Source organism: Leptinotarsa decemlineata, unplaced genomic scaffold (assembly GCF_025532065.1).
Source record: "Leptinotarsa decemlineata unplaced genomic scaffold, Ldec_3_MD MMD2_P_RNA_scaffold_6, whole genome shotgun sequence".
In the NCBI taxonomy this organism is placed as follows: Eukaryota; Metazoa; Arthropoda; class Insecta; order Coleoptera; family Chrysomelidae; genus Leptinotarsa; species Leptinotarsa decemlineata.
In genome coordinates this window covers 4,245,013-4,269,901 of record NW_027412533.1, presented here as the reverse complement: position 1 = coordinate 4,269,901, position 24,889 = coordinate 4,245,013, and the positions used below count along the sequence as shown (strand labels likewise).

The 24,889-nt window shown below is 34.4% G+C and overlaps 1 protein-coding gene across 5 annotated transcripts in view; it reads right to left on the bottom strand.

Moving 5' to 3' along the window:
* LOC111503178 (LIM domain only protein 3) overlaps nucleotides 1-24,889 on the bottom strand; it is a 458,150-nt gene that overhangs the window by 309,192 nt on the left and 124,069 nt on the right. Inside the window, exon 1 of one of the 5 annotated variants that reach the window (XM_074169845.1) lies at nucleotides 5,343-5,892. The exons of the other annotated variants lie outside the window; for them this stretch is intronic. The gene's annotated coding sequence lies outside the window, so the exon portion shown is untranslated. Of the gene's footprint in view, nucleotides 1-5,342; nucleotides 5,893-24,889 lie in introns of those variants that run through there. 5 annotated transcript variants of the gene reach the window in all.

Here is a 24,889-nt window from a genome sequence, read left to right as displayed (position 1 = left end):
CCGAGTCATATTTTCATCTGCCTCACACAAGGTCTTCAAAAAATGCAGATACTTTGATCTCATGAAAAATGAGTGAAACTCAATTTTCTCAAATGGAACACTCTGTATATCTCAACAGTTATGAGCTCTGCATCCAATGCAGCTCTGCATCCAATTTTAGATTAACTTTGTTCAGATAATACTATTTCTATTTTGAACCGTTTTCGAGATAATCTGTTTCAAACGGAAATTGACATGGTTTTCTTGTTCATCACTCATTTTTGTAAAACATATTTCGTTTGATGTTTCTCAATCAGTCACAGATAATACAATGAGAAGATAATTATTAAAATACTCCTCAACCATCGAATGAAACTTCTCTTCAAACAATAGTTTTATTAACGCTGAAACACGAACTGAAAATCATAAACCCATAAATTAATGAGTTAATTTAATCGTCAGTGTATTTCAGAATATGTTCAAACACATCTCCACCTCTACTTAAACAAACATGTAATCTCTTCAAAAGATTGTCATGTGTAGCGCTTCTGATCAAGTCTGGAGTCAAACTATTGAAAGCAGTTGTAACTCTCGATTTCATATCGTCCATTGTTGTTATTGGAGTAGAGTAAACTATATTTTTGATGATACCCTATACGAAATAATCTAATGAATTGCCATCTGGTGTTCTAGGAGGCCAACGAAAAGGTCCATTATTACCAATCCATGTCTTTGAAGATTTCGGTTAAAGCTTCGCTGACTGAATGAGAATTATGGGGTGGAGCACCATCCATTTGGTACCATACACGTTCTCTTCCTGGTCTATTATTTAAAACCATTTGAATTCCATTCCTCAGTAAATCTTCATATTTTGAGATGCATTCAAATTATCATCATAAAACTCGATATAAAAAATTAACTCATTCTTTATGGCACAAAATACATTGAATTGCCATCTTTCTTGAAAACCCCTTTGGCGGACAACATGGGGATTTTCTGGCGCCCAATAATGACTGTTGTGTCTATTGAAAACTTCTTTTTTTGTGAACTTGGCCTCATCTGTCCAAATGATATTATCAAGGAAATGTTCATTCTCTTGAGTCTTGACAAGTAACCATTCAAAGAATTCCACTCTACGAGGTAAATCAGTCTCTTTCAAATGTTGGACACAGTAGAACTTATAGGGATGCCATTTATGCTTATTAAGAATTCGACAAATTGTCACGTAGGGTATACCTATTTCCCGTTGAGCCTCGTGCTGGGAAGCATTTGGAAATGCATGAAAGTATCCCAAAACTGTTATACCATTGTCATCATCCACTTTAGTCTTCTTACGAATGATTTTTGGACAGAAGGTTCCATTCAACCTACATTTTTTTTAGTAGTCGATTTATCACATTATTATTCGGCTTCGGAAGTTGTGGATATCTTTCATGAAATACTCGGCATGTTCTACTTGCAATTCTATTGCACTCACCATAAATTATTAATAAATTCAAGAAATCTTCATTACTGTAACCTAATCTTGACATTATTCTATTATAATTGATAGCTATCACAATCAGTCAAAACCACCAACGAAAGTCTGACGTTAAATAATTGGTTTATTTATTTTTCCAAAGCACACTATATAAAAAATAATAATGTATACTGTTGTACGTTAGAGACCAATACCTCAATGTATACAAATTGTAACTTTTTCTAAGGTAGGTATATACCAATTTCGATTCGACTGATCTGAGACAGTTAAAAAACTGGATCAGAAAGAAATATTACTAAGTATAAAAAAAAATGTTGAATATCCAAAATAAGTGATGAATTCAAATAAAAGAGCAAGAAAACCACGTCAGTTTCCGTTTGAAACAGTTTATCTCGAAAACGGTTCAAAATAGAAATAGTATTGTCTGAACAAAGTTAATCTGAAATTAGATGTAGAGCTCAAAAATGTTGAAATATACAGGGTGTTCCATTTGAAAAAATTGAGTTCCACTAATTTTTTCATGAGATCAAAGTATCTGCATTTTTTGAAGACCCTGTATGAGGCAAATGAAAATATGACTCGGAGTGAAGATCCTCATAGTATCACTCCACTCCATTTCAAATTTGATCGTTTTAGTACAAGAGAGTTCAAGATTATCAGCATTTATAAAAGTTCATGTTTGGTAAAAAAATATCGAAATTAATTTATATCTTCTAAACGGTAATAGATAGGTATAGGGAAATAGCAAATGAATTTGTTGACAAAGTGATAATGAATCATAATATAATATTATATATGGGGTGTTTCATTTGAAAAATCAAAGAAGCCGCTACTTTATAGTAGAAGCGACAACGCCGCTTCGTCTGAAATATTTTAGGCGTGTAGGTCATATTGATTTATGCATACTGTGAAATTTTCAGGTTGATCCGTTGAATAGTTTGTCGGAAACGGCTAATTAACGCTCATCATGAAAAGCCCTGTATGAATATAAATGCTCCGTGCTTTTGTATTTCTATCTTTTGGTAACCAAGTGTTGCCCATCCTTACACTTGGCTGCACCATACTGATGATGAGCCAAAAGCCCGAAACACGTGTCTATGGTTTGCCACTTTCTCGAGTGCTATGTCCGATATCATATTTGTATATATATATATATATATATATATATATATATATATATATATATATATATATATATATATAACCTTTCAATATTATATATATATATATATATATATATATATATATATATATATATATATATATATATATATATATATATATATATAATATTGAAAGGTTAACGCAGTCCAGCTGCTGGCAAATATGTCTCTAAAAACCAAAAGATAAATAGATAAGTACTATTCTGATCATCCCCATATTGATTTCAATTCAAGAGCCACCGGAAGACAGCTGTTTCAGCATTGAAGACAAAATGTGAATTCTTCAATTATTTGTATGAAATTTGAGGAGTGAGATGCTAACAATTTTTCTGGGTATAACTTCAACTTTGACTTTTTTTGCATTTGAGAAAATCCTCTATCGATCTGTATTCATTTATTTTTCAAACTACAGATGCAATCTTCGAAAAGTTTGAGAAAACTTTTTGTCAACACTCTCAAGGACTTTTGAGCCCAGTCACAACGTCTTGTGTTATTTCATTCCGTTCAATTTCATTGTGACGTTCCGAATTAAATTTGACTGCGGAGGATGTTCATAAAAGAAGCCATAAAGGACATTTATGTTTAGGAGACGGCGCGGAACACATCTTAAACCGCTCTATTTTGATTCTTTACCGTTACAAAGGCTCTACACAGGCGATTCCATTCATGAAATACATTCCGCCGGACATGATAAAAGTGAGCACCACGAAAAAGTAAATTGCGCGTCTAATAGTCTGCGTTTGCCGCAGTTCAAGCAAATTGAGCAGTTTGTACATTATTTGTTTGGAACCTGATAATGTGTTTTCGTGGAAAATGAAAATACACGCAATTTCAATTCATTGTAAAAGTTTTATTGTTTATGGAAAACTAGTTTTTCAGAACTAAGATTATACGAACATAAGAAGAGAAAGAAAAAAATGCATTTAAAGTGAAGTAATAGAATTCCATTGATCCAAAATGAGCCAACAGCATGCTATTAGATAAAGAAAATTTTACAGAAATAGCAGTTCAACTAGGTCAAAAAAAAACAGGGCGATACCAGTATTCTATGATATTATAGGGCGTCATTTGTAATAAAATGGTGTTAGTTTTTTTCCTGAAAATATCTTTCAGATGTATATTCAAATATAAAAATACCAGTCAGAGTTAGGATTCAATATAGTGACAAGATCGTGACAAGTATTCCACTGTGGTGATAACTTTCTAACGATTAATTCTTTTTTTGAGGCATGCATACTTCTTTTTCTGCATTAGACATGCTCCAGATTGTTATTGCATAATTGAGTCTCAATTGTATCCGAGCAGGATAGAACAACTGAAAACTCTGAATATCACTTACTTCTTTTAGAACTCTCATTTGATAACAAATGGAACCAATGAGATTTTTGCAGTGTGACTTGGAAGCCAGATTTTCGTCAAGATTAGCACCTAAAAATTTGATGACGTACTTTGAACTAGTTGAGTGTCGTCATATATTCTCAAAGCAAGGTAAGTCAAATTGCTTTTCTGTTTGATATATAAAAAAGGTTAGTGAATTAATGAATCAGTTGTCAACCAGCTATTAAAATATTTGAGGTGTTATTGATTACATTTTGTAAATAATGACCATTAGATTTATCGTAACATCGTTGGCGTATAAACAAATGAAAGCTTCTTTCTGGTAGAAATGTAGTTCATTCATACAAATGATGAACAACAAAGGTATCAGGACAGACCTCTGGGGGACACCTATATTGTTCAGCAGTGTGAATGACAAGTAAACAGAAGTTTTCGAAACAGTCATAACATCCAAATGGTTCACATCGCATCCCGTTAAAATGAATTTCATCCACTTTTCATGCGATAGGCAGTCGAAAGCTCGACTGAGATCACAAAAAATGCATAAAGGATTATGTCCAGTTTCACTGCCAGCAGTAACGTTCTCATGCAAAGAAAGTATGGCAGTGGTAGTCAAAGAGCTTGAGCCATTTGAAAAAAAAAAAATTAAAATTGAATAACCATGCTGTATTCTAAAATTTTTTAAAATACGGGTGGCACCGTGAAGGGGCGATAATTTCCGATATCTTTAGGATGTGATTTTTCAAATAGGTCATAGAAGTGACTTTTCCAGTCTTGATGGAAATGTTGCTACTTGTAGGGAGGAACCGATTATGTGATTGAGAGAAGCAGTAAAAAAATCAGTAATTTTTTTGATTATGTAACCAGAAATCTCATAATAATCATAGATGTACTTATTTTCGAGTTTATATTTGATGATATTCATCACACCACTCATCAACGTACAGAGTAATAATAGTTTTAACACCATTAACAATTTTTATGTATAAACATGACTCTGATTTGGATTTTTATAACCATTACTCAACATTGTATTATCAACTTTCTTATGCCATGCTTTAGAGGATTGCTTCAGACCATATATTGCTTTATTTAACTTTAGGTTTTCCATCATCAGTATACTCAAAACATTTTGGCAACTGCATATATCGTCCCATCCAATTCTCCCTTAAGAAAGGCCATCTTAACATCTGAATGAGCAGTTTCTAGATCTATTTGTACAGCTAAGGCAAACAATGACCGCAAAGTGGTATGTCTAACTACAGGTGAGAATGTTTCAGTGTAATCAATACCTCCTTTTTGATTATAACCTTTTGCAACCAATCTGGCACAAGAAATTATGTTATTTTTACTGTCACACTTTTTCTTCAATACCCACTTACACTTTACTATAGTTTTTCCTTCTGGAACATCTGTCAGGATCCATGCATCATTATGATAGAAAGACTGCAATTCCTTATGTATTGATTTAATCCAATGCTCCTTCTCTTGACCTTCTAAAGCTTCCTCTAAAGAAGGTTCATCAACTTCTGCACTGGAACTCTCGGTACAAAAATTTGAAAAACCATACCAATCAGGTTTGCGTCTTTTTCTAGCGGGCAGGCTTTTTACAGAACATCTTCACTTGGTATGTACATTTCCCTTCATCATCTGGCTGAATTTCAGGATTCTAGCTATCAACTGTCACTGTCTGGCTGTCACTGTTCTGGCTGTCAACTGTCACTGTTTGAATCATTTTCCATGATGCTGACATCTCGACTTACTGTGATTAGTTTAGTATTAGGATTGTAAACTCTATATCCCTTCACATCTTCAGCATATCCCACTAAGATACACTCTTCTGATTTTTTGTCCCATTTTTGTCTTTTTTCTTTAGGCACATATTTCATTACTCTGCTTCCAAATACTTCAAGATGACTAATATCAGCTTAAGTATTAGTCCATAACTCAAATTGAGTTTTATAATTTGAGCTTCGCTTAGCTTCGAAGCACCTTGATTTTTTTTTCAAGTAGGTTTTCTAGTCTGGCTAATAACGTTTAAAACATTGAAAAGCCTCACTTTTATTTTTCATAAAGTATATGTGAGTCATACGACTATAATCGTCAATAAAAATGATAAAGTACCTTGATCCTCCCAGAGAAACAGTTTACATTGGACCGCAGACATCTGTGTGTACAATTTTTAGTAATTGAGTATTCTTTTTATCACTGCTTGAAAAAGGCAGCCGACATTGTTTTCCTTCATAACAAGTAACACAGGCAGTTTTTTTGTTGTCCTTCTGTTCAATGGAAATACCTTCAACAGCATTCTGCATTCTATTCAGGTAAGTATTATTGACGAGACCAAGTCTTCGTTGCCACATCTCATTGGATACCACAGTTGCAACTGAGAGATACACTGGAGTATTTAACTTGTACACCCCACTGAATAACATGGAGGTAGCTACTAAAACACCTTGTTTGTTATAAATGTCGCAACCATTGTTTGTAAATATGACTTTATTTCCTTTATTTATTAACTGACTCACAGACAGTAGGTTAGTAGTCAGACTAGGAACACACATAACCTCTTCCACGGTCACATCAAGGTTGCATTCATCTGTACATGCAGTGATTTGAACATCACCAGAACACTTAACAGGCATTTTTGCATCATTTGCTACAACAATCTCCTTCTTGGATGGTTGATATGATGCATTTTTGATCCAATGTTCGTTTGTTGTTAAATGTAAACTTGCACCGGAGTCAATATACCAGTCCGATTTACTGTGAACGCCAGTCAGAAACACTGCACTGAATGCATTCGTCTGTTTGTGATCCATTTCTTTGGAATTAGTTATATTTGGGCACTGATTCCTGTAATGACCTACTTTTTTACATTTGAAACATTTTATAACTTTGTTTACATTTGACAACTGCGCGCCACCATCTTTGTTACTATTTTTGTTCATAGATAAATTTGTTTTCTTATGTTGGCACCATTTCCTTTTATGTTTGAAAGCAGCAAATGCTGTGCTGTCATTTTCATTCACTTCCCCTTCCATGTCCAATAATTTACTTTCAATGGCGTCTGTTGTTATGCGCATCCCAGAATGCTCAATAGCCATTATCATTGGCGAAAACTTATCTGTTAATCCTGCCAACAATAATGAATCGATCCACTCGTCATTGATATTGAAGCCGGTTCTATCCAATTTTTGACCACAGTCTCCACTAATTGAGTCACATAACTGTTCATATAATCACAATTTTCTAGTCGGATTGATATGAGATTTCTTAATAAACTGATTTTTCTTGTGAAACCAGAATCATCATACAATGATCTTAATTTATCCCATAGTTTCTTTGTAGAATTAACTTCCTTGATATGGACGTAGATTGATGGATCTACTGTTAATATCAATTTGGCTCTAGTTTTAGCGTCATCTGCAGCTGCAATCACCGGTTGGCCTGGCTCTGGCTTGACGCTTCCTAGCAGTCCTTCTAACACAAGAAAGTTTTCGGCCGCAAAGCACCACTCACCATAGTTTTCACGACCTTTGAGTTTGGGTACGCTCACTAAATAGTTTGAGTTCGACGCCATTACTTTCGTGAAAAAATAAACTGCACTCATAACAATTATTGATTGTTTTCTCACTGCAACTTATTATAAACAGTTACTAGAAAACTAATGATTGTACCAGGAACGACCTGGGCCCATAACCTATTATCAATTTATAATTCATCGGGATATGTTAATGAAACAACGTGCTTATTTTTCATGAACTTGAGAAGAACTAAACAACTTTATTCAAAGTTGAACCGTCATACAAAATTATATTCAATGTGAACATAGGTGGCGCCATAGCCATAATAAATGGTATTCTATTTTGAGCATACAACTACAACCTACCTAATCGAGATACTCTGGTGAGTTCAGATGATTCAGGAAGTAACAAAGAATTCACTATTTCTGGAACCACTGCGGCTGGTCTCCTCGACTCCGTACATGTCCACATTCTTCTCTTTTTTCAACCCCATTCTTAACTCGATGAAAAATTCTATATCAATATACTTTATTTCGATTACAGTTTTAGAAACCTTGAATATAATCTGGGCACATATTTTCATTATGGGCATTTTCACTCTTCACACAAGCGTTTATTTTCTCATCTTTATATTCAAATTAATCGATCAAAACATGGGTGGAATTGAAAGATGATGACATTCGTATTATGATATCGATCTTCGTTCATCTAAATTGTTTCATATTCGAAGTGGATTATGTGTTAGGGCAGGTTCGAGAATGCTGAAAATGATAAGAATGCGGTATCAGATACCCTACACATTTTTTACTAAGAAGCAACATAATCAGGAAGTAGCATAGGGTACAATTTTCCCGATATCCTCACATGCTGGATTCTATGCGGGATGTTGTAAAAAAATCTGTAATAATTGCAGTAATAACGTCTACAATGACAACTGAAAATACCTTAATTTCATAAATCAGTAAGGCTGAACTTTGATGAAAAATAACTCTAAACGAATGATTTCATACTTGATTTCAAAAGATTAGACTAGAAAAAAGAGGCAGCAGTTTAGAAAATTTTAATATACCCCGATTCGTATGTAGCTAACAGATCACGTTTTCTTGAGTTTTATTTCAATTTGAAAAGTAATCTACCGAATGAAATGAAATATTAAAATAGCACAGACTCTAAATTAAAGTCGTATATTTGCAAGTCAATTTCAGAAAGTAAATTCAACCTGTCAAGAATGGCAAAATAATTTCAATTAGCGCAAGAGAGTGCAACGCGGTACATGCAGCTCACTAATTAAAGTAAAAAGTCTCAAATGAATGTCAACTGTTGTTAACGAACGTCCACAATTGAATTTTTGAAAGGACCGGAGTGCTAGAACTCCACTTTTTTGTCTTTGAGCGTTTCCTGATACACTGGAATGGATATTTTATTATTATTGAAACCAGTTTCAATAATAATAAAAATTAATTTCATTGACAGGTAACAATGATAATATCACTTCCAAAATACAAATCATGAAATTATAAAACAACAATAAAAATTATTCGAATTGAAGGGGTTATAATTTTCACGAGTGATTAATTTTTGGGAAAGGAAGTTTTTGGCTTTCTACTACTCCAACTTGATACAAAAAAAGAAGGATGAGGGAGTCTTCCAAAGAAAGGAAGGAAGTAACTTTATACATGGATGTGTAGATCCATCAAGATGGAGTAGTAGAAAGCCAAAAACTTTTCTTTCCCAAAAAATAAAAATTAATTGTCGCTCTGGGGCGATTCCATTGATTCCATTGGCGCATTTGCTTTTTCAGTTGCAGGAAAACCCATAAAAACCTACAACACCAAATAAAGAAGTCAGCACTCCCTTCAACATATCTTTTTTTATTTATTTCAGTAATAGAAGAGTTTCATTCAATATTGTAGAGAAAACACTTCTTCAAAGGTATATTCCCAAACTTTGTTGATAGGACTGATAGTTTTTAAAAAATGTTTTCACTGAGGATGCTTTACTTCAGTTATAGCTTATAACTGAACCATTTTTTCTCACGTACGCCTCAGTCGTCATATTTGGAAAAGATATTGACCTACTCTTTTTACTGACTAGCAGCTGCAGCCAATAATGTCTGAGGTCAACCAACTCAAGAAGGAATGATATACCCTCCAAATTGAAATCAAATCTGGAAAGTAATTATCGAATTTTCAGATTCAATATCGATTTATTTCGGTGGAGACCAATGGAAAAAAATCATGCATTTTTTCAATACATTTAATCATCCTGGACAACGCACCAAGAACTAGAGGACACTTCGTAAGTTAATCTGTATTCATTGAACAATAGGATGTTAGTACGGTATTTGTTGATCGCCCTATATTTATTTATGTGTCTGTCGAACAATTGGATAAAAGGGAAGAAATTATGTTCGAGGAAAAAGTTGGAAGAAGATAGCAGAAGTCACAAAAATCTAAATAACAAGGAAGTGTAAGAAATAAGGTTGAAATATTTACGAAGTGTTTTGCCTTTATAAATGAGTAGAAAAACTTCTACGAAAAGAATCGGTAAAATTTCTGAGCCGTTCCTGTCTGGATTGCATATAGTGAACATAATAAGCGGAATGCTTTTAACAGCTCCATTTGAAATATTTATAAGTTCTCGTGGAATTACGTTCGTGAATTGTTGATAAAATGAGTGTCAGCTATTTAAAACACTCTAACTAATAGTATTTTATCTACTACAAAACATTTAGTGGTATATACTTGATATTGAGAGCATATTAAAATATTAGTTTTCTAGAAAAAATGTTTTTCAATTTCATTGAACAAAAAATGAGGAAAATTTTCAAAGAGAAAGGGAAATAACTAGAATTAATTGATGGATGTAGCCGTTACTACGTGGTAGAAAATCATAATGAAGAAAAGAGAATTGAAACTTTCTATGTTTTTTACCATTTTCATAGAAAATGTCCTATAAGGACATTTTCAAACTCATATATTAAACTGGAAATGATTGATAACATTAGCTCTTATATAACATTAATGTAGGTAATAATAGCTTAATTGAGTACCTGAATTTTGTTTACTTGCACAAAGAAATTGACAGAAAACTGTAACATAATAATTGTTACCTTATAAACAGTGGACTCACCTAGATGGTCATATTACACTCCACTATATAGATAATTAGTTAATAATTGCAATTAGTGAAATACTTCAACAAAATACTTCACGTTGAGAATTATATCCACAATTTTAAATATCATAAAACGGGGTGAGATAGTGACTAATGAAAACGACAGATAAAGACGAAGGTGACAGTTGAACATACTTGCCAAAATATTTTTTAATAATAATCTGAATCTAATTTTTCATGCTGTGTATAACATTTTATAGCTGGAAGGTTGCATATCTTAGTGAGTATCTAGAAGTAATTTCCAATTTGGGTGAAAGTTACCAGGTTTTATAATGGTGGAATAAGTCGCCGGTATGAGACAGGCCAAAGAGTTCATTAAAGAGCCATCGCCAAAATTCACAGAGTACCTACTAAGTCTGAATAGGCGATCAACTATGCTATTGCGAAGGTCTGTCAAGGACAAGGTTTGCAACATCAGGGGAAGAAAAACCATAACCCTCTCAATATATGGGGAATTTGAGGTCTGGCCTATGGAATCTAGTTACAAGGACGGGCATAGACAAGGAACTCTAGCATACATGAGGGCACACACAATAGATCTGCAAAGGTCGCAGTGTAGTGGCTGTTCAGCACAGAAGCCCCATATTGATCTATTCTAATCTACCAGGTTTTATTCAATGCTACAAAAACCCAGGCATCGGTTTTGTCCAAAAAGATAAATGTCTCCGAACCGGATATACTGATATCACGTCGGACAATTCTACTTTCTGCTTCGATAAGTTTGTTAGAGGTTAAAATAGACACCAATATGTCTTGGCACAATCATGTAGCTGGAATTGCAAAGATCGCTTCTCAAAAGCTTGAAACACTGTTCCGAAACAGAAAACTGTACACACCTCAGCCACTTTTGTTGCTTTTAAAAGCTCAGATCAGACCTTCTTTGGAGTATTGTTCTCATACAGAAGCGAGTTGTCCGGTATGTGTGCGGGGCAAAGTTCCAAGATCACTGCAAACCATTATTCATTGAACAACGAAATCTGACAATAATATCTCTATTCATTCTTGAAACAGTAAGTCTGATTCATAAAAATATATCTGCTCGTGATGATATAAACGAGCCACACTATAATACACGTTAAGCTAACTTGATCAGACTTTCCCTGCTCACAACAACAATGGTGAAGGACTCATTGATATACAATGGAATAAAGATGTACATCAAAATTACCATATACCTGAAGAGTTATTCTTTGAATATTTTCAGGGAAAAATTAAGCGACATTCTGATTGATAAAGCCTACTATAGTTTAGATTAATTTCTCAATGATAATTTATATTATAGTATAGTTTATAAATTATAGTTTACTACTGTATGCCACTAAAATATAGCTTATTTTTTTTAAGGAAATTTTTTGAATTTCAAATTGTATAGCATTTATTTTGTTTCGTAAAAATGTGTTTGACACCCTATTTTACATAAATGGGCTTTTAGGAAATACTTTTATACTACTGTGACATAGTTTATAATCGTTTGTCAACAAGAACTCTTTCTTAGGACAATAAACGTATTTCTCTCTCTCTCTCTCTCTCATGTATGGAGCTCCGCCCCCAAATATATCCTGAAGTTGCTGGATACTATCCAGAAAAGAGCCATCCGCCTGATTGGAGACGCGAACATCACTTGCAACCTTGATAGTCTGGAACATCCAAGAAAGGTTGGAGATTTGTCCCTCTTCTATAGATAATTTCAGGGGAAATGTTCAAGTGACTTGGCACATTTGATTCCACCAAGAGCGGTACATATCATTAATACGCGATGGACTGTAGCTGCCCAACTTTTTGAGATTCAACTCAGTACACCTCCAACTTTACTGTTTGAGAACTTTTTCATTTGGAGAACGTTTTTTCAAATAGATTTAATCTTCAGCGATTCAAATCCAATGTGGATCATTACTTTCACACAGACACTTTCGTGTAGACATTGTTGAACTAATATCCGGCATATGCTGCTGATGATAACTGAAATGTTCTATCGGAAACTCAAATGAGTCAACAAAAATCCTGAGAGTCAAGGGCTCAAAATGACACTCAACTTGCACTAAAACGTTTCGTCCTGTATAAAACCTTTTCTTCCGTTGACAGAGATGAAGTGCTTTCCCCCTGCTTTTGCCTTTCGAAGCACCATTAACAAATAACTAGGGAATAAGGAAGCAAACTTATTGAACATTATATGAAAAATATAGGCATATTAAAAATGCCAGGAGTTTGGCCTTGTCTATTTTGTGGTCGCGTTGAAAGCAATATAATGTACTCGAGGGTTATTGGAAGCCACAATCGACCCAGTCGTTTATATCGGAGATCGGATTTTAGCGAGTCATTATATTTGTCACGCATTCCGTTTCTCCCATTTCACTTATTATTACCACTGCTATTGAATTCCGGCAATCCTCAGACGGTGGTGATATGTCTATCGAAATTTTGTAAAGTGGAGGGGATGTTTATAGATTACTCAAATTCGGAAGGAAGAAACGGTATATACTTTCAAATTAAGAATGAATTTGAATGTGTGGGGAGACAGATTTAGTTCCTTCTATCATAATATAATATCTGTCACAATGCGATAGACTGAAAAACTACCGAATACATTTTCATACAGTTTTCACCAATGGCGGAAGGCAAGAGAAAGGTTTATGCGTATAACTTATTGATGTTTTTTGCGAATCGGTTAGAATATTACAATTCTTTTGAGCCATTTTCTTCTGTGGGTCTACAAAAAAGTTTGCGCTGGCATATCTCTCAAAGACACCTTACTATACCCATTTTGGTATTCGGTCACATACGATGTAAAAGCTATTTCAGACGGATACGATATAAATCCTTAGTAAAATACCATAAGCATTTCACGAATATTTCAGTTGCCATTCACACCATACAAATTCTAATCAATATTTCAGAAATTATCACAAAACTTGAAGGGAGTAGATTTCATCAGAAGTCATTATCATTAGTTATGAGCTAATTTAACACTATGACACAAAAAATTAAGGTTATAGAATAGTAGTAACTTCAAATTTCAGGTATTCTTTGATAAATGAAAAACGATTATGCAGCAATTTCTTGAGAATTACTTATAATTTCAGACCGAATTGCTCCTTGACATTTTCATCCGCTCTTGGAGTCTTTCGTATTTTTCCCAATCACAGTATGATAAAATGAATATTTTATTTCTTGTCATATGGACCATGTCTAAATTTGTGAAAATACATATCTTGTGTTTTTCAAACGTAGATCGACAAGATTATCTTGGTATAAAATCGACAAAGAATTGTTTTCAGTTCATGTATCATGAATGTGTATCATGCAGGGTCAACAGGACTTTCAATATTATTTCATTGTATTATTTGTATTATCACGTCATCAAAAAGTTCAGAATGCATCGATTTTTTATTTAAAATCCAAAGATCACGTATCTCCTTTCATACATCAGATTGGGTGGCTGAAAATGTTTAACAGAAGAGAATTGCATTTGACTTAGTTCATTCATAACCTCAATATCGTTTAAAAAAGTTGACATACAGACGCGATACATATGATAGAAGTCTCGGAAATCGAAAGGAATATTTCATCCCACAGTATAAATCTGAATAGTTTGAGCGATCCTTTTTTTATCAATATGAAACAGTTTTCTTTATTATCTTTCAAATTTAGATTCAATAAAATTTGCCTGAATGAACAATGATTTTGAAATCAAGTAATAAAAAAAAATCCTCAGAATATCTCCCGTTTCAGTTTATTTTTTAACTTACCTGAAAATCATTTTGAAATAATTTTATTTGTATGTAGATATTTGATTATGTTTACTTGGTTGAGTGAAAGAATAACTATGTGTTCTGAACTCCACCAAGTAAAATGAAGGTCAATTATTATTATTATTATTATGATACGCAAATAGTAGAAAGCTAACAGAAGTTACAGAAAATATCGTAGATGAGAAAAAGTATTGGCCCTAGAATGGAACCTTGCTGAAATCCGGTGTCTAGGTCTGTATTATTTAATGTGAAATGTTTTATTACTGTGTAAACTGGCAGGCAATCAAGAGAACGAGATGAATGAATTTCTTTCTTATCAATTTCTGCTACACTTTTACGAAAAACTACTACTGTAGATATACCATAAATGTTCCATGTATTTCTCAGAAGGTAATGTTTGCAAACTTGAAATGGAGGTTTCAGTTTTTCTGAGTTTGGTTGACAAGTAACATATGTTACTTGTTTCGAAATTGTTGCTAGATTTGAAACAATGTCCATGGTAATGATGATAATTTTCGATTTCTTTCTTACTCAAGCAAAATGTTGTAAGCCAATATACAACATAGTGTAGTCCCGTAATTTTGTATTTTGGACAATGGTGTGAGCTCTTGGAAGTATAGCTGTAATTATAGGATTTATTTCTATATGAATAAAATTACCAATCTATGTTATGGCCATAAGTTCCGTAAGTAGTTCACAGCAAATTGTTTCCATTGCATATTTATCTACTGGTTTAGGTCTATTAGCTTTCTATTGCTGAGAACGTTCTGGAGGAATGAGTTATGGTAGAAATGAGTAACTTTTTCCAAAGTGAAAGAATGAAACATTTTCCACAATACCAAGTAATATCTGGGAGACTATTAAAATATTATTATGAAATTCATGATTCATGATTTTTTTATTCGACAGTCAATTTTCTACAGAAAGGGATTGTGGTAAGGCCTTTAGAGCTGATTTGATTTGTACTACGAGCAAGAGAGATACATACTTAATGATAGGTTTGAATATTTTGAAATTTTGAAGAGTAAAAAAGAGTATTTTTCATTTCCAAATATGAAGCTTATATATTTTTTGATAACAATAATGGGATATCATTTCTATATGTCTTACTTATGAGAAATGTTGAAATTGGTGTCAAATTTGAAGAGTATGGAACGGTTATGAGCATTTTCACAAATTACCTCGACAGTTCTCAAAAAAAAATTGTAATTGCAGCTTCTCTTAAAATAAAGACAGATACGAGTCCAAGATCGTGATTTTTTTTTCAGGAAATATATTTTTTCAGTAAATAGACTTTGGAAAGATAATGACCAAGATTTCTCTTTTAATGCATACTATCAAAAATCCTAAAGTCCCCAAATCTACGACATCTCTTGGGCTAATATAGACCAATATTCCCTAAAGATAGGATTCAATCATAGCCAAAAGTAATTTTCAATTCTATGAGGGTTAGACATTCTAAAAGAGAAGGTATTCGACACAAAGTTCTAGATGTCTTAGAAGATGAGTCTAGAAGAAGAAAAAATGTAAGATATGATTATTGATACATTTTTCATTATTGACTCTTTCATGAACCACCTTCACCAAAATCATGAAGAGAGTAATTAGTAATTGGAAAGTCGTTGATATACGATCATCAAAGCAGAATGAGAGTTAGATTTGAATGTGCTGAGTTAGATTTGACTAACTTATTCATTTCTCACAAGTCTCTGAAAATACTTCACCTGATGTACTATTGTGTTTTCTTTCCATCTCCTAATGACACCAATTCTAGCAATCTGATTCCCTGTTCTGGTTTGGACACTTCTTCCGTTGGATATATTTCATATTGCTCTCAACATGATTTGGTTTGTCCATGACTTGCTTGCCCCATGTGAGCCAGTGCCCTCACGTACGCATGAAACAGGACGTGCTGTCTTTGTTCCTTTATTGCATTGCCTGCAACTGGGATCTTTGTTACACAAACTCATTTTGTTCAAGTGTCTGTTAAAAGTACCAGTCCTTGCCAAGATACCCGCTCTGTAGAAGCAATTCTTTAGATATTTCTTCAGACGATTACTTCATGAAAGTGTATACCCCTAAGTATATTTTTCAAGCACTTTTTTGTTTTTCATTAATTACTTTTTTGATAAAGTCCGGTACAATGAATTTTTGTACCACCACAGCTGATTAAGGAAAATATCTGAAGCTGATCAATGCTTAGCACATTTATTAGTTTTCTCGTTACCTACGTTTTCTTGATGTTACGACTTTCAGCGTGGATTCATTCTATAATGGTCTCCAATTTTTCCAGTTCTCCACAGCAATACCAACCAGTTCCAATATTACTCTTTGGTTCATCATTACTTTCCCTGTAACTTGGCTGCCTCCGTGGATATTGATTCGATAATTTCGTTGAGATCTCACCTCACAGTATATTCCAGTTTTATCCCCGAGTGCATAGCTTTTGATTTCATCCATGGAGTTTGTTCACTATATTCAGTTTTGCGCCATTTCTCCTAACTTGACCAACTTTCGGGTCTGATTTGATCCACTGTAGTTTCCCCGTTACTATGAAATAAAAATGAGGTATTTTCAAGAATTTCTTCAATGCTGCCATTGGTACTGCCGTTATTTCCAAAAAGCAAGTGTTTGTACCCTATTCACTTTGTTAATAGTAGTATTTGGTTTAAGGAATTATGTTAGATCATATTTTGATAAAACTACCTTAGTTGGTGGATTACGCGTTTTATATCAATTGAGCATAAATATTTCCCGTCACACTATATATGGCATAAGATTGAGGACTCAAACTATGAATATCAATTATAAACAAGACTCTCTAGTAACAGTGATGAGGACTAGACTCTCTGTTGTTGAATCACGACTGTATCGTTTTTGGACTCTGATTCCATCTTGCTTGTTATTATTCGAGCAAAATATTTTTTTCACATATAAGGGTTATTCCATGTTTCAAGTTTACTGGTGAAAATTTGCTGAAGAGTAAACGTAAAAACTATTATTTTGTGATTTCATCTGGAAATTTAAATACATTTTTCACAATCCTTCCCACCAGCTAATAAATTCCAGCTGCAGAATGGGGAATTCAATTGAATAAATACGAGCACAAAAAGTTATCGCGTAGATTACAGTCGGTAATCTACCTCTCTACACCCGGACTTATTTCAGAGAAAACCAATTCCTTCGTATTGATTCGCGAGTCAGAAACGGAGGGACAGCCGAGTGAATTCGATGAAATTACGAAAACAGGCCACAAAAGTAATCATAAACTTTTATCTAACATCAGTTCGCAATAGACGTTCAAATCAATTTCATTTCTTCAATATTATATTGAAGTCGTGACCGGCGGAAAAGAGTCAAAATGGAAAACGGGAAATGCGCCACTGGCACTGCGAGACCTGACGTTATTAAATCCGATATGACAAATTGGATAGTTTAAAATTGAATGGCTGCATATACCATTGTGTACAAAAATCATTTAAAGCATCTGCTTGTGTTTCAGGAACGTTTTCAGCATATTTTCTGCGCGATATACGACCTTTTATTCCCAATTTTTCATTATTGGATTGCTTTGGCCAAACCTTCAACAACTGCCTTCTAATATATCGGCAAATATCTGACACCCTGATGTTTTGACGAATATATTGAAGTTTCGCCACGGTCGATAATACCAACACCAAACCGTTATTTTAACACATTGATACGTGTTTCGGTCATCAAGTGGTCATTTTCCAGAGGAAGGTCAAACTAACTAACTCTTGAGGATCTTGGTGATAAAAACACGTGTTGAAGTGTTGAAATAACGGTTTGGTGTTGGAAAAAACTCCAGTTATATTCATTATTTGTTTTTATTATTTTTTTTTCATGTTACGGTTAGGTATGCAACTTTTTTCATCTATAGAATTCATTTTCAGAGTGTAGTTTTGTTAAAGAATTCATTTTCAGGATGTAGTTTAACGTAGAGTGAGGTACAGAGAGATATATACTTTTAGTACCTAATGTCATATTCAGAATCGGTGGGCTTTGTGTATACATATAGGTCTGAAGGGACTAATGTAACACGTAGATTTCATTGAACTTTGAACTTATACCGATTCTGTGTCAGGGATGAAGTTTTCAAAGGATCTTTTTTGTGCTTGGCTTCATATAGACAACGCGTAGTGATAATTTAAATAAAATTTGTGAAAATCATCCACCCGAATAACTTCAAACTCTTAAGGTATTTATAAATATGAATTTAATAGAAGATTAAATTGAATCATATTTCGAATTTGTTGATTGTAACTAATCGAAGAGTCATCAGGTTTGTTTTCTAGTATACTTCTGCTAGGCAAAAATCATAGATAGAGGTCACAGGATCATAAAAAATCGTAAAACGCACAAGATCATAAAAATAATAAGAACCGCTAATAACATGAAACCAGGAATAAATTAGATACGAGGAGGAACTCGTCGTTGACGTGAGTGGCTGCACTGAAAAAAAATTGGTCTGAGGTGGCTACTGCTGGAGACTGCCGGAATCCCGAAGCGCTTTCAATTTTGTAACTTTTTTCAGCACTATTAATTACTATAAGAGATCAAAAGTCGACCTCCACTCTTGCCTTCACAAATCAAGAGCTAGTTGTTCCAACTAGGTACATGTAACGCTTTTCCAGTAAAAGACAATATGTCTTTAAACTACATGACGGGTGTTTAATTTAGCCCCCTGTATGCATTTGACTCCCATCCTTCTGTGTTCTTACACACGTCACCTTCAACAATTCCAGAAACCCGCGCGCAGGTGATGTGTATCAAATTACTGCAATTAGACTAATTAACTAATTAATTAATTGTTAGTAATGTCGGTGGACTTATATATGTGACAGACCCAGACAGGAGGAGCAGGCTGTTGTAATTAAGAGAATGTAACGCAGACTGCTTAATAAATATTTTAGCACTCAGTATAAATGAAAACCATATGCTACAATTATTAATTACGTTATGAAATTAGCGTGCCGCGGATTCACTATTTATAACGCTCGTATTTTGTTTCACTATATTAATAAACATGCTAATTTTGATATTAATTAAGTTTCGGGAAGATTTAACCGGGGTTTTGTTTTGTTGCGTTGGCGGCAATTTGCTCGCATGACGTGTAGCACTTTCATTTTGGTAGCATATATTCGACTGGCTGATAGTTTAATTGTCCAATTGGTAACAGTTCGAAAATTCTGATTGATCATATAGAATGCGTTGAAATGAAATGAACTATGAGCATTGCCGCAAAAGGTATGTCGGTCAATCTAGACGATCCACAATAATTCGTTACAAACAACATAATTTACATATTCACCTTCACAGACAAGAGAAGCATGTTATCACGCAACATACCTTGGAGAATGACTACAGAATAAGTAGGATCAGTAGAAAATGCTTGAAGTTGCGCTGACCGCTGCATTGAAACAGTTTGAAAAGTTTGTAAATCAAAAATTGTGGAATGAGATCTTCGAACACTGACAAAATTCATTAACATATGAATGAGGAATAGTAGGGATCGGCTCAGAATAATTACAGGGCTACTAACCGGTGATTGTCAGCTTAGAGGAGACCTGAATAAAATGGGGTTGTACAAGACCTTCGTTGCAGATTATGCAACGAAGGGATAGAAACAGCTCTAAATATCTTATGCGAATGTGAGGCACTGAATCACAGGAGGCAGGCAAAATATGAACGTACGAAATTACGTCCAGAAGAATATGACGAACACCCAACACGGAACCTGTACAAACTAGTACAGGGAACGAGACTGATGGAATGGGTGTCATGAGGAGATGGGAGAATAAACGCAATAAGCCCAAGAGGCTGCAGTGTTTTCTGAAGACTTGGACTAAATGGACAAGTCAGACAGCTCCCAAGATACCAAAAAAAAGGAGGAATTGATATAAAATAACAAAACACAATATCTACTATTTGAAACTGATCCCGCAGATATGGGTTCATTCAGATGAATATGAAAAGCATAACTAAAGCTCTGAGATTCAGTTTCAGTTTTCTCCTGATCATGGTAACTTGGCGAGCGAAACGTGCGCCGAGAGATGTGACTGGATGTAACTGGAAAAAGTGTTTTCAATAAATAAACCAGGCGATCTAAGAACAATGAATAGTTGTCTATGTATGAGTTCTGAAACTCGTGGATTATTTCTGAAAGTATATTTTTCAGGCATGATTTGATTTCTGATAGAACCTTTCAGGCTCGGATTATCACTTATTCACGGCCAAGGACAAACTCTGGAAGGATGCACGTACAGAGGCGGGTATGGGTAAATATTGATAAGAATTATAACACGATAGTAATTGAACAATAAAGTACGGCGGGTAAACTATCATATGAAGCGCCAGTAATGAGGTGCCAGCAACTGAAGGGTAAAATGTTAGACCTCGTTGATCTTCGTGAACGAAAAATTGATACATCCAATACTTGTTTTTCTCGTTGGAGAAATATTAAATATGTTTTTGAAAACACAATTTTGATTATTTTTTCTGGCCTTGATTGGGTAAATTAGAAATTTTTTAAATTTCATTTTCAGTATTAATTTGATGTAGATTTCCTTCAGATGAAAAAGTGACTCTCAAAGAAAAGAAAGAGACTATTTGAAACTATCTTTGTAGGATTGAACAATGTTCAATAAGTACCTAAATACGTAGCGGTTCGAAATTCACAATAACAATAGTTTCAAAATAATATTATTTTCAAACTTGAAGTTCTCCAGTGAAAAACGTTAAAAAAACTTCAGACTGAAATGAATTCGAAACAAATTAACAAATTAACACGAAACAAATCACATTTTTTTCAAATATGTATATGGAAATGATCTACTAGAGAGTTTATACTCCACCAAATAGGTTTATTCGGGATCGATGAGACCGAACAAACTGTGATCCATGTTTCCTATGAATTACAACAAGTTATTTATGAAATAACAAAAAAAATATGGTCACTCGAAATCACTCTGTGACAAAATTGTCTTAGAAATTAGCTTCATATAGTATATCAAACGGCAGCGTATTTAGGGAGTTCCAACGAAAATTTGACCCCTTTGTAAGTCAGAAACGGACGTGTAATCGAAAATTTCAAAGATTACATCAATTTTGATTTCTCGGGGAACTGATTCTGATATGGAAATTTTACCCGAGACTTCACCCTCGTGTGGTCAGCAAGTACCTCCCTATTTTCCTCAATAGCATGGGGGGTCGAGTGATACATCATTTGAAAGGTCGTTTGTTTCTCTATTACTTCTGTATTTTTTTTCAGAATTTGTTGATTCGTTATTTAAATATTGAACGTTTTATTTAAGACGAAACAGAAAATTCGCTGTCGCTCATTTGGGGAAATCAACAAAAAATATTTCAATGGCAATATAATCAACGGAAAAAGTGTTCAAAATGACCTTTACCTAGTTCCATACAATAATACAGTGTACTTTCGAAAGCGTTCCGTACATTATTCAAGATGTCCGGAGTCAGCAATAGGCATTTCGGAACAATTCTCTATCGCAGGTCTTCTAAATTTGTAGGCATAGTGAAGTACAATTTCGACTTCGGGTGTCCCCATAGAAAGAAGTCCATCTGTGTGAGATCAGGTGAACTAGCTGGCCACTCCACTGGACCTCTTCTGCCGGTCCAACGCATTGGAAAACATTCGTCCAAAATGTGGGGACGCACCATCCTGCTGGAATATTATTTCAATTTCCACTGAATTGTCATCATTTTCTGAAATTTGTGTAATCATAGGATCTATACAGTCTTGTGTCTCCATTCACATTACCTTCAATGAAGAATGGTAAAACAATATGATTACCAAGAATGCTGGCCCTGACATTCAATTTTTATGGAGTTTGTGAATGTGTTTCCATCAACAAATGATAATTCACATCGCTCCAGTAACGACAATTATGTCTATTCACTTTACTATTCAACATGAAAAACCTTTCGTCTGACGAAGTCGACGATAAGGATCATCTTCGTTCAAATCCTGAACTAGCCTTATTTTGAAAACACAAGTAGCTGATGCAACAGATGGTTGATTATCCATTTGTACATGTTCTAAAACTGCAACTTCAACTCCGTCATTTCTGACAGGACGGGATACTTCATGTTTTCTGTTGTGAACAGAACCTGAAGGTCGAAACTTATCCATTAACTGTTTAACATATTGATGACTCACGTTGTGGTCTGGATGATTCGTATTATAAATTCTTGCAATAGCTTTATCATATTCATTATTTCTATAATAGGTTGCAACAATTTCTATTTTTTCATCAGTAGAATAACATATGTTCGCACATATTGAAAAAAGATGACTGAATAATAATTCGTGAAGAAGTGACAGTGGCCAACTATCTACTTTTTGTTCTGCGACAACTAGATTCAACAAAAACCACCAGTGCGGAAAAAGCTAACAGTGTCATCCATTTCGAAATTTTCACTACTAATTAAATAAATTCTACAAATCTAGAAGACCTGCGACGGAGAATTGTTCGGGAATGCCGAACAATTCTTTTGAATTTCCCAATATCTAATAAACCAATTTCGACAAGAAGTTACCGAAGTAATAGAGAGATAAACTACCTTTCAAATGATGTATCACTTGACCCCCCATGCCATTGAAAAAAATAGGGGGGTAGTTGCTGATCGCAGGGGGATAAAGTTTCGGGTATGGTTTCCATATCAGAATGAGTCACCCTAGAAATACAAATTGACGTGTCCTTTGAAATTTTCGATTACACGTTAGTTTCGGACCTACAGAGGGGGTCAAATTTTCGTTGGACTGACCTGTATATCTATTCGTGAAACTCAATGTTTTTGGAAGGCGCTCCTGACGAAAAAAATCAACTGTGAAAAAAAAATGAATGGAAAATTTGAAATGAAATAGATTCAAGAAATGAATGTCGAGTTTTGATTCACCCCGTATAACAAAAATTTCAGGTTAAATTATTATTTGATTATGAGAAAACTACATGTTTTGAACATCTTCACAACGAAACAGACTCTTTACGAATAAGTTTTCATTATTCAAGGGGTCGGATGAATAGATTCAGTTTTTGACATATTTTCACAATAACTTCTAAACCGCTTGGTATATACCCATATTTGCATTTCTCGAAAGTACTTTTCTGACAAGGGTTGTCTGAGGGTTGAAAGTGTGAGAACCCGTAAAAGATAACACCGTATAGGTAGAACCGTGACATGGAAATTGATAACAGAAGAAAATTGATATTACACACAATAAAGTTTTTCTTAAATACGTTATGGATTTTCATTAAGTATCAGCCAATTTCATCAAATGATAGATCATGTGCCACGTTTGAAATTTATAACTTGACAAATATACGAGGCCTATAGTGAAATTTAAGAAAATATTTGAAGAAAGAAAATAACGCCCTGTTATATCTTGAAACGAATCGGATAAGGATTTGTAGAAGTTTTCTTCTCAGAAAGTACATAGGAAATCTACTCCAAATGCTACAGGGCTTTCAGAAGTACCATCTGAAACTGATTAGTCTTCTCTCTGATAACGGTAGATAAAGGTGTTTCAATCTGTTTGAAAAGGTTACATTTCATTCATCTGAGATATACCATTCACCGACTTTTTTGAAATTTGTCACAGCAAACAATTAGCAAATTGAGGCAGTCTCATCCGACAAAGTGTCTGGAAGCAACTTTCAAGAAACTCAAACTCATTTCTCGTAATATATGAGAGTTTTCTGTTCTCATTTCCCACAGGACACTTATGGCATCTAATGCCAACTAAGTGCTCTTCCGCAGATTGGTGTACACCCGCTAAATATTTCATTCGACTCGGAAGACAGAGATACAGTCCGATGTGATCGATCTTGAAAATTGGATGGCCGGCGATCAGATACACCATGATGCTGCTGCTACTGCCCAGACTTTATTTAATTTTCTTCGAGTGACGTATGAGCTCTAACCGAAATGAGTTCACTTCTAAACGAATAGATTTTACAGGAGCGGCTCCGTTCGACGTTTTAAGGATCAACTGGGATATACCTATGCTGACTGACTCATATTGCAGAGTTCGTAATCTAATTGAACCCAGCCACTTGATTATCTTGAAGAGAAAGTTATGGGTCCCTCAATATTTCCCAATAGATACATAGATAATTCTTTATTTTCAAGATAATAGCCCTCTAGTGGGGGCGGTCATCTAGGGGCTCCTAGAGGATCTTATTCACTTTTAACAGGATGGAGCTCCATCACAGTACTTTCTTCCAGTTGCAGGACTCAATGATAGGTTTCCTGGCAGATGAATTGGTCCAAGAGGAGCAATAGTTTGGCCAACACGATAACCTGATACATCACCCCTGGATTTCTTCTCATGAAGGCATCTGAAATCGATTGTTCATAAAACACAGGCTCGATATTTGGACGATTTAGAGAAAAAAGTAACAGCTGCATGTAGCGAAATTCAGGCAGCTT